General features: G+C 51.1%; 1 pseudogene; it reads left to right on the top strand.

Annotated features, from left to right (window-relative positions):
• Positions 1 to 3,280: 3,280 nt before the first annotated feature.
• Positions 3,281 to 4,319, top strand: LOC103250927 (annotated as a pseudogene).
• The last annotated feature ends 6,043 nt before the right edge of the window (positions 4,320 to 10,362 follow it).

The following is a 10,362-nucleotide window of genomic DNA, read 5'->3' on the forward strand; positions in this document are numbered from 1 at the left end:
AATGTGACACAGAGACACAGAATAAGCACAAACTGTTGAAAAAATGGAACCCACAGACTTCAACACAGGGTTGCCACAATCCTTCTATTTGTGAAAAAACAAAATCTCTATGAACCACAATAAGACAAGCACAATAAAACCAGGTGTGCCTGTATAGTATATTAATCTTTGGGGGTTTTCCAAAGAGGTTGGCCTGTGGTTTTTCTTTCTTGTAAATATCAAGGTTCTATCGGTTTTATGAAATAAGTTGGAAAGTGTTTTCCTACTTTTCTATTCTTTCAAGAATTCATGTAAATTTGTATATGATTTCTTCCTTAACTGTTTGGGAATTGGCAGGGTTGGAGTGCAGCGGTGCAATCCTAACTCACCACAGCCTCGACTTCCTGGACTCAAGCCATCCTCCTGCCTCAGCCTCCCAAGTACCTGGAATTATAGGCACATACCACCGCACCCTGCTAATTTTTGTTGTTTTTTTTTCTGAGTTGGAGTCTCACTCTGTCACCCAGACTGGAGTGCAGTGGCCGCTCCCGGCCACCGCAGCCTCGACCTGCTGGGCCCGGCTATCCTTCCGCCTCAGCCTTCCAAGTAGCCGGAATTACAGGCCTGCGCTACCACGCACGGTTGATATTTTTATTTATTGTAGAGATGAGGTCTCGCTGCCCAGGCAGGTTTCAAACCCGCGGGCTCAGGCAATTCACTCACCTCAGCCTCCCAAAGGCGCGGGATTACAGGCTGAGCCACTGAGTCCGGCAAGCTGTACTTTTTTGTAGAGACTACATCACCCAGGCTGGTCACGAACTCCCCTCTCAGCCTCTTAAAGTGCTGGGATTGCAGGCTTGAACCACTGCACCTGGCCCCCCCAAAATCTTAAATTATGGATTCAAACCAAGGACTACTCCGATTTTCCATTTCTGATTGTTTCAGCTTTGGTAAGTTATATTTTATTAGGAATTAATCCATTTTATCTAAATTTGTAAGCCTATTGACATAAAGTTGTTCACAATATTCTCTTATGATCTTTTTTTGTAGTACTTTAATCTAGTACTTTATTGACTATAGTTTACTTATAGTAAAACACACAAATCTTTTTTTTTTTTTTTTTGAGTTGGAATCTTACTCTGTCACTCAGGCTGGAGGGTAGTGGCATGCTCCCGGCCACTGGGCTCAGGCGATCCTTCCCCTCCAGCCTTCCAAGTAGCTGGAATTACAGGCACATGCCACCAGGCCCAGCTAATTTTTTTTTTTTTTTGGTAGAGATGAGGTCTCGCCAAGTTGCCTAGGCTGGTCTTGAACTTGTGGGCTCAGGCAATCTTCTCACCTCGGCCTCCCAAAGTACTGGGATTTTAGGTGTGAGCCACCACACCTGGCAAACACTCAGATCTTAAGTGTATGTCTTCATGAATTTTTACCTGTGTGTATCCATGTGGGGTCATCACCCAGATCAAGACATAAAACTTCACTTATCCTCAAGTCTCTTTCTAGTCAATATCTCCATTGCTCCTAGAGCCAACCACTATTCTGATTTCTATCACCGTACACAATAGTTTGGCTGATATTATATTTCATAACTGCTCTGTCTGGCTTCTTTTGCTCAACATAATAATTTTGAGGGCTGGGCACGATGACTCACGCCTGTGATCCCAGCGCTTGGGAGGTGAAGGCAGAAAGATCACTTGAGGCCAGGAGTTTGAGACTAGCCTGGGCAACATAGCAAGACCTCGTCTCTACCAAAAAATGCAAAAATTAGCCAGAAATTGTGACATATGCCTGTAGTCCCAGCTACTCAGGAGGGTGAAGTGGGAGGACTGCCTGAGCCCAAGAGGTTGAGGCAGTGATAAACCGGGATTGTACCACGGCACTCCAGCCTGGGCGACAGAGTGAGGCCTTGTCTCAAAAATAATAATAATAATTTTGATATTCATTTTTATTCTGTGTCAATAGTTTGTTCTGGCCGGGCGTGGTGGCTCACGCCGGTAATCTCCGCACTTTGGGAGGTGGAGGCGATAGGATTGCCTGAGCTCATGGGTTCGAGACCAGTGTGGGCAACCTGGCGAGACCTCGTGTCTGCAATAAATACAAAAATTAGCGGGGTGCGGTGGCGCAGCAAAAACTTGGGTGTCAGCCTAGATCTCCCACAGCTCCCTCACCTGTCCGCCACCACGTCAGTCCACTTCATCCTAAATGCATCAGGAATCCATCTTCTCCTCCCATTCATCCATCACTCTCCTTCGGTTCATATCATCTTTCTTCTTTGTCACTGATAACAGCCTCCTCTGGGGTCCCCCACATCCACTTACAGTTCTTTTATTTTTTTTCTTTTGAGTCAGAGTTTCACTCTGTCCCCCAGGTAGGAGTGCAGTGGTGTGATCACGACTCACCCCAGCCTCGACCTGCTGGGTTCAGGTGATCCTTCTGCCTCAGTCTTCCAAGTAGCTGGAACTACAGGCACATGCCACCATGCCTGGCTAAATTTTTTATTTAGTGTAGAGCCAAGGTCTCGCCAAGTTGCCCCAGCTGGTCTCAAACCCGTGGGCTCAGGCAACCCTTTTGCCTCTGCCTCCCAAAGTGCTGGGATTACAGGTATGGGCCACTGCGCCTGGGTTACTTACATTTCTCTTTTAGGGGAATGGGTAACTATACACACATGGTTCAAAATTCCAAAGACACCACAAGGTATTCGTGAAAAGTCTCCCGGCCAATCTTTTTCTCCGGACACAGAGCTTATATATTCTCTGGCTGTGACTAATGTGATCAGTTTCTTGTTTATCTCTCTGAAGATAATCTACAGAATTATAAGCAAAAGTGAATGTATATTCTCTATCCCCTTTAAGAAAGCAAACAACTAATTCACAAATGGGTTGTATTATTCAATCTGCCCTGTATGTAATAAGAAGTTGCACGTGCTTTTACTGACTTCCAATGAGATTATAATATGACTCCTAGATCTACTTTTTTTTTTTTTTTTAGTTGGAGCCTCACTCTGTTGCCCAGGCTGGAGTGCAGTGGCACACTCACAGTCACCACAGCCTCGACCTGCTGGACTTAAGTGATTCTTCCGCCTCAGCCTTCCAGGTAGCTGGAACTACAGACGCACGCCACCATGCCTGGCTAGTTTGTGATTTATTGTAGAGATGAGGTTTCACCAAGTTGCCCGGGTTGGTCTCGAACCCGTGGGCTCATGCAATCCTTTTGCCTCGGCCTCCCAAAGTGCTGGGATTACAGGTTGAGCTACCGCACCCAACCGACTCCAAGATCTATTAAAAGTAGCTATCTGAGAAAGGAAGTGAAGCCATTAGGATCGACAATCATGAGAGACGTGGCCATAGCGAAGTCAGAATATACTCAGAAGAAGATGGTTTCCAAGGTCCAGGACTTTCAGGAAGATGAGGAACTCTTCAGATACCGAACGCTGCCCCAGATTCTGAAATATGTGGAGGGCGTCACTGGATCCAATATTATGGCCATGCACACAATGCTGATTAACAAGCCCCCGGATTCTGGCAAGAAGACGTCCCGGCATCCCCTGCACCAGGAGCTACGCTACTTCCCATTCAGGTCCAGCAATTAGATCGTTTGCCAGGCTCGGTGGCTCAGCCCGTAATCCCGCACTTTGGGAGGCTGAGGTGAGTGGACTGCCTGAGCCCGCGGGTTCGAGACTCGCCTGGGCAACTTGGTGAGACCTCATCTCTACAATAAATCAAAAAATTAGCCAGGCATGGTAGTGCGTGCCTGTAGTTCCAGCTACTTGGAAAGGCTGAGGCGGAAGGATTGCCAGAGCCCAGTGGGTCGAGGCTGCGGTGGCCAGGAGCAGCCACTGCACTCCAGTCTGGGTGACAGAGTGAGACACCAACTCAAAAAAACAACAAAAAAATTAGATCATTTGCGCTTCGACGGCCATGGAGAACATTGACTGGAACAACAGTTGTTTGGTTGTGCTCCCAGGAACCCACAGAGGCTCCCTGAAGCCTCGCAATTACCCCCAGTGGGAGGGGGCAGTTAACATCATGTTCCATGGCACATCCAAGACTACGAGGAAAACAATGCCCGAGTGCACCTTGTGATGGAGAAGGGAGACAGAGCCTTGTTTCATCCTCTGCTCATCCATGGGTCTGGTCAGAACACAATTCTAGGGCTCCAGAAGACCGTTTCCTGCCATTTCACCAGTGCCGACGGCCACTCCATTGACGTGAAGGGCACAAGTCAGGAAAACAGCGAGAAGGAACCTGTAGGAATAGCAAGAAAAGTCCATGGCGTGGAAAGCAACACCGACATGAAGACTTCACATTCGACTTGTGAAAGGAGAAAGAGCCAACCTTTGAAGAAGCTCTTCGCTATAACTCTTTGTAAAGAAAACCAAAACAAAACAAGACGTCTAAGGAAAATGTCTTCTTTTTTTTTGAGTTGGAGTCTCACTCCGTCGCCCAGACTGGAGTGCAGTGGCCGCTCCCGGCCACCACAACCTCGCCTGCTGGGCTCCGGCGATCCTTCCGCCTCAGCCTTCCAAGTAGCCGGAATTACAGGCATGCGCTACCACGCCCGGCTGATTTTTTGATTTATTGTAGAGATGAGGTCTCGCTGCCCAGGTGGGTCTCGAACCTGCGGGCTCAGGCCATCCACTCACCTCAGTCTCCCAAAGGCGCGGGATGACAGGCTGAGCCACCGAGCCCGGCTGGAAAATGTCTTCTTAATGAGCTGATGTAACCTTGTCTATCACTTGTTAGCAAAATCAGAATACACGTGTGGGGTACTTAATTATACATAGTTAATTTTGCAGTACACCGGTGTTGCTTTAATGGAAATAAACAAAGTAAAAGTGAAATATTACTGCCTTAAGGAAAACGAATTTAGGGCTACTGTTAATAAAACAGATTAGTATATATATCTATAAACTATCTGCCAGGCATGGTGGTTCATGCCTGTAAACCTAGCACTTTGGGAGGCCAAGGTAGGAGAACTGCTTGAGCCCAGGAATTTGAGACCAGCCTGGGAAACATAGTGAGGCCTCATCTCTGCAAAAAATTAAGAAATTAGCCAGGTTTGATGAAGGACTGCCTGAGCTTAGGAGGTCTAGTGAACTGTGATTTTGTAACTATACTCCAGACTGGGTGACAGAGTGAGACTGAGACCCTGACTAAAAAAAAAATTAAATTAATTGTTTAAAAATGAAGTCAACTATCAGTTAGTCAACCATAAATAGTGGCTTATTATACATTCCCATCCTACCTTCCTAGTTTCACTTGGCAATATATCGTGGAAATTACTCCATATCAGTTCATACTTCCTCGTTTCTTTGAACAGATACACACTATTCCCCTGTGTGCCTGACCTATGATTTATTCACCCAGCCCTCCTTTATGGGTACTTAGGTTGTTTCCAGCCTCTCCCAAACACAAACACTGGTGCGGGGAATCACTGTAGTGTGTCATCTCACACACGGGCTAGGCATCTGTACGATATTGTTAGGCCAAAGGGCGTGTGCATCTGTGATTTTGTTAGACGTTACTGTATTTTCCCCTCATTGGGGCCACAACAATTTACATCTCTCCCTGCTCCATGAGACGGGCCTGCGTTGGGGTCACCGGAGCCTCTGAGGCCTCAGGTCATCCTTCCTCCTGATTTCCCTAGACTCCAGAGCTGTTTCATCTTGAGGGGGCTGCCCGACTGCCTCCGGGAACCCCACCCCACCCCCCTTGCTGGGATTCACTTATCTTCGCAGGGCTTGCCAGTGCCCTCTTCATTACAAGGCCAGGGGCCAATTCTCTCCCCCAAATGCAAATCTGGTCCCTCTTTTGTCTGGCTCCTCATGGTTCTGGGGCGGAAACACAAACTTTTTTTTTTTTTGCATTGGAGTCTCACTTTCTCATCCAGGCTGGAATGCAGTGGCACGCTCACGATCACCGCAGCCTCGATCTCCTTGGGCTCAGGTGATCCTTCCGCTTCAGAGTTCCAAGTAGCCGGAACCACAGGCGTGCGCCACCACGCCCGGATACTTTTTTGAATTTTATTGTAGAGACGAGGTCTCGCCACGTTGCCCAGACTGGTCTCGACCCCCCAAGCTCAGGCCATCCTCTCGCCTCCGCCTTCCAAAGTGCTGGGATTGCAGGCGAGAGCCACGGCTGGAAACCCAAACTTGTAACGGAGACAGACTCGGGGGTCCTGCCTCTCCACCCGCGGCCCGGCCTCTCCCTCCGCCCACCCTCACCCCTTTTGTCCTCTAGCCGCAAATCCCTAACCCCGAGTCGCCAGGGCCTCCCCAGGGCCCACGTGCCCTGGCCCCGCCGCTCCCTCTGGGAAAGTGTTTCTCTCCCCCAGCACTTTGTAGAGGCCCCTCCCCGCAGACCCGTCTGCCTTCCCCGGCGGCTGGCGGGGTGGGGTTGCTTGGGACCCCGCTCCCCCAGACTCCCAGCGTTTGCTAACGAACGAGTGAATCCATGGAAGGAGGAGCCGGCGAATCCCGCAGCCGCCGCCCTGGCGGGGCGCGGCCACCAGGGGGCGCCGTGCCCACCCCCGTGGACTCCCGGTCCCCGCGCGTGCAAGCGGGATGAACTCAAGAAGCGGGGATGAAAGAATCGAACGATCAAAGAATTCAGGAGTCTCGGCCAGGGCCACGACCCCACCACCCTCAGCCAGGAAGAGGGGAGGGCGGGGAGAGGGAGGAGGGGACTGAAGGAAGACGAGAAGAGGAGGGACGCAGGGAGGTGGGGGGGAAAGGAAGGGAAGAGGCGGGAAGCGGGATGAGAAGGGAGGCAGAGGGAGGGGAAGGGGGCTGGGGCTGGCCTCCTGCAACCTGCTGCCCGTGCTCCAGGCTCGCCCCTTCCTGACGCCTGGCATTCGGCCCAGAGCACACGTGGGGAGCTTGCTGTCCATTTCTCGGGGTCTGGGGAGGAGAGTGGGCCCCTGGATTCTTTGGGCAGGGCTTACCTTGGGATTAGAAAGCCTTTGGGCACCGGGCGCAGTGGCTCATGCCTGGAATCCCAGCACTTCGGGAGGCGGAGGCGAGAGGATTGCCTGAGCCCAGGGATTCGAGACCCGCCTGGGCAACGTGGCGAGACCTCATCTCTACAATAAATCAAAAAATTAGCCGGGCTTGGTGGCGCACGCCTGTAGTTCCAGCTACTTGGAAGGCTGAGCTGGAAGGATCGCCTGAGCCCAGCAGGTCGAGGCTGTGGTGACTGTGAGCGGGCCCCTGCACTCCAGCTTGGGCTCTGACAGAGTGAGATTCCAACAAGAAAGGAAGGAAGGAGGGAGGGAAGGAAGGAAGGAAAAGGAAGGAAGGGAAGGGAAGGAAGGAAGAAAAGAAAGAAAGCAAGCCTTTGGGCAAAGGGTCTTTGAAGTTAAATCAAATCTTGGACAAGTCTGTGCCTGTTTTTTCTTCTGCAAAACAGGGGTAGATAGCTCCTGTTATATATTTAGTTAGTGCCAGGCCAAGCCACAGGAAGCACTCAACGTGGATGGATGGTGCCATCTGGGATGGACCCTCCAAGCCGATCAGATCAGACGGGGCTCATCCTCCCGGTGGGTGGGGGTGCTGTCCTCCATGTGCAGCTCTGGGCCCAGGAAGCCCCTCTCATGCAGGTCCACAATCCACACGGTCTAGGGCAGGACTGACAGTGGTTCTGAATTCAAGCACTTTGGGAGGCCTAGGCGGAAAGATTTCTTGAGCCCAGGAGTTTGAGACCAGCCTGGACAACAGTGAGATCTTGTCTCTACAAAAAAATCAAAAAACTTTCTGGGCATCGTGGCATGTACCTGTTAATCCCAACACTTTTGGAGGCTGAGATGGAAAGATCGCTTGAAGCCAGGAGTTCGAGACCAGCCTGAGCAACAAAGTGAGCCCTTGCCTCTATTTAAAATATACATATATATATGTATATGTATATATATTTAAAATATTTCTTTACTGCCTACTGGGGAAGCAGTGGAGGCCTTCATAGAATGTGTTCACACAATGGCATGAATAGTTATTGCACGACAATTATGATCAGCACGGGGAGGGGTTCCAGGGGCTGCAAGAGTCTATAACTGGGGAGGAGAGGTTTCCTTATGGAGTGCATGTGGGTTGGGATTGGGATAAAGGAGACAGATGAGTGAGTGAAAATTTGAGGGCACTGCCTTCCAAGCGAGGGAACAGCATTCCCAGAGGCTCAGAAGCAAGCAAAGCCAGTCTGGAAGGAAGAGGCAGAGAAGGACACTGGGACTCTGGTGTTGATGCTTCCCGGGTGCCTAGCCACTCACTCCTAGAGAGAAGAGGTCCTCCCTGAAGATCCCTCACAGTCCTGAAGGGGCCTCCCTGCTCCAGTCCAGAGCAGGGCTCCATGGGGGGGGGTCTGTAATCACATGAGGGGGCATTACCGGCCCTGTCTTTCCATCTGGACCATGCGTGAGCCGTGGGGCTGGGCTCTGGTTTTATTCACCAGAGACCAAGGCCACACTTTGTACACAGGCTTTTTTTTTAAATGCTAAAATATACATAACAAAAGTTACCATCTTAATCTTTTTTTTTTTTTTTTAATCAGGATCTCACTCTATCACCCGGGCTGGAGTACAGTGGCATGATCATGGTTCACTGCAGCCTCTAACTCCTACACTCAAGGAATCTTCCTGTACCAGCCCCCCTGAGTAGCTAGGACTGCAGGTGCGTGCCACCACACCTGGCTAATTTTTAAATTTTTTGTAGAGGCAAGGTCTCTCTATTGTTGTCCAGGTTGGTCTGGAATTCCTGGGCTCAAGTGGTCCTCCCGCTTTGGCCTCCTAAAGTGTTGGGATTGCAGGCATGAGCTACTGCTCCCGGCCATGAGAGTCTTTAGAATTTGAGGCAGTTGGACACTTGGCCCTGTACACCAAGCACTGTCCAGACACTTATCCCCAAGCCATCCCCATTCAGCCAGATACTGGTCCCCAAGCCTAGCAAGCAGAGGTCATAGACTGTGCCACTTCTTCCTGACGTATGCCCAGGACAACCCTTCCAGCAGGTTTTATCATTGCTCTCATTTTACAGACAGCAAACGGGGCTAGGAGTAGAGAAATGATTTGCTTAGGGTGACAGAGCCCAGCACAAAGCCCAACTCCAAATCTGTCATTTTGTTCTCTTCCACCAAGAGAGGAAGCCCAATGACCCGGCTCCTGGAAGCCTCCTCCTATGACCAGAGAGTTCCCTGCTGACAAGCCACTCCCTAGGGCACGTCTCAGAATCCAGCTTGCTCTAGCCTCACATGGGGGCGTAGATTCCCCCTTTTAGAAAGGGCTCCAGGGCTGATTAAGGCTGAGCTCCACTCAGGCCTCCCCAGTGGAGACTGTTCTCCTGCAAATGATGTTTCTGGCTCCTGCCTCCTCCAGCCAGGCCTCCTGAGGGCAGATGCCTGCACTTCCTCAACACAACTGGGCCATAGGATTGCTAAGAGCAGTGCAGCTCAGCCCTGTGGGGGTGCAGGGTTCGCAGACCGAGCTGCCAGAGGGACACCCAGGAGTGGAGGGCATTTGTGGGGCATCGAAATTTCTGAGAAGGCCCCCGCCCTTCTCTTTCCCCCTTCAAGGCCGGGGGTGAGATGGCAACACCAACGCTAGCTGCGGCGCTTCCTCTTTGTCCTGCTCTCTGCACAGGGGCCAAGCCCTGGGACCTCCGCCCCTGGCCGGGCCCTGTCTCCCCTGGCCGGACATCCTCGAGACCGGGCCTCTCCACCTAACACCTGCAGTGGTGCAGCCCATGCGGCTTTAGAGGGTTTATCTGTTAGAGGGACTTTGAGGGTGGGGAGTGAGACCCTTATCTCCCTGCCAGGGGCCAACCCTACAGTTGGGGCTTTGTAATCTGACATTGTGATTTTTTCACCCTTGTTTTTCCCCCCACGGAGGGAAGATTTGCTGACTCATCCCGGGGCGGTGGTTGGAGGGGGCTGGGGGCTCACCGGCTGGGGGGCAGTGATAAGTCTCGGGCTGGGCTGAGGGGCGCTGGGGAGCCAGCAGGGAGGAAACCCCTAACCGTGACAGTTTCCAGCTAAGATTGTAGGCTTCTGAAGAGCTGCCCTGGGGAGCTGAGCTCGGGGACCTTGAACCAGAGTGGGGACAGGTGGGTGCCAGGCGAGCTTCAAGGGCACCCTCAGAACCAGCAGGGACTGGAAGGCAGGGAGAGTGACAGTGGCCAGGGTGCACGTTTATCTGACACATTGGCCTCCTGAGGCCTGAGAGGGACATTGACTGGTCTCTGGTCTTTCAACAGGTTGAGAGACCTCTTGTGTCCCCCGGGCCTTTGTACCCACTGTTTTCTTGGCTTGGGGCAGCCCACTTCACTTTCTATTTACTTACTTATTCATTTATTTATTTATTTATTTATTTTTGAGTTGGAGTCTCACTCTGTCGCCCAGACTG

This window comes from Carlito syrichta, unplaced genomic scaffold (genome assembly GCF_000164805.1).
Source record: "Carlito syrichta isolate Samal-C Ts95f unplaced genomic scaffold, Tarsius_syrichta-2.0.1 Scaffold135706, whole genome shotgun sequence".
Lineage (NCBI taxonomy): Eukaryota > Metazoa > Chordata > Mammalia > Primates > Tarsiidae > Carlito > Carlito syrichta.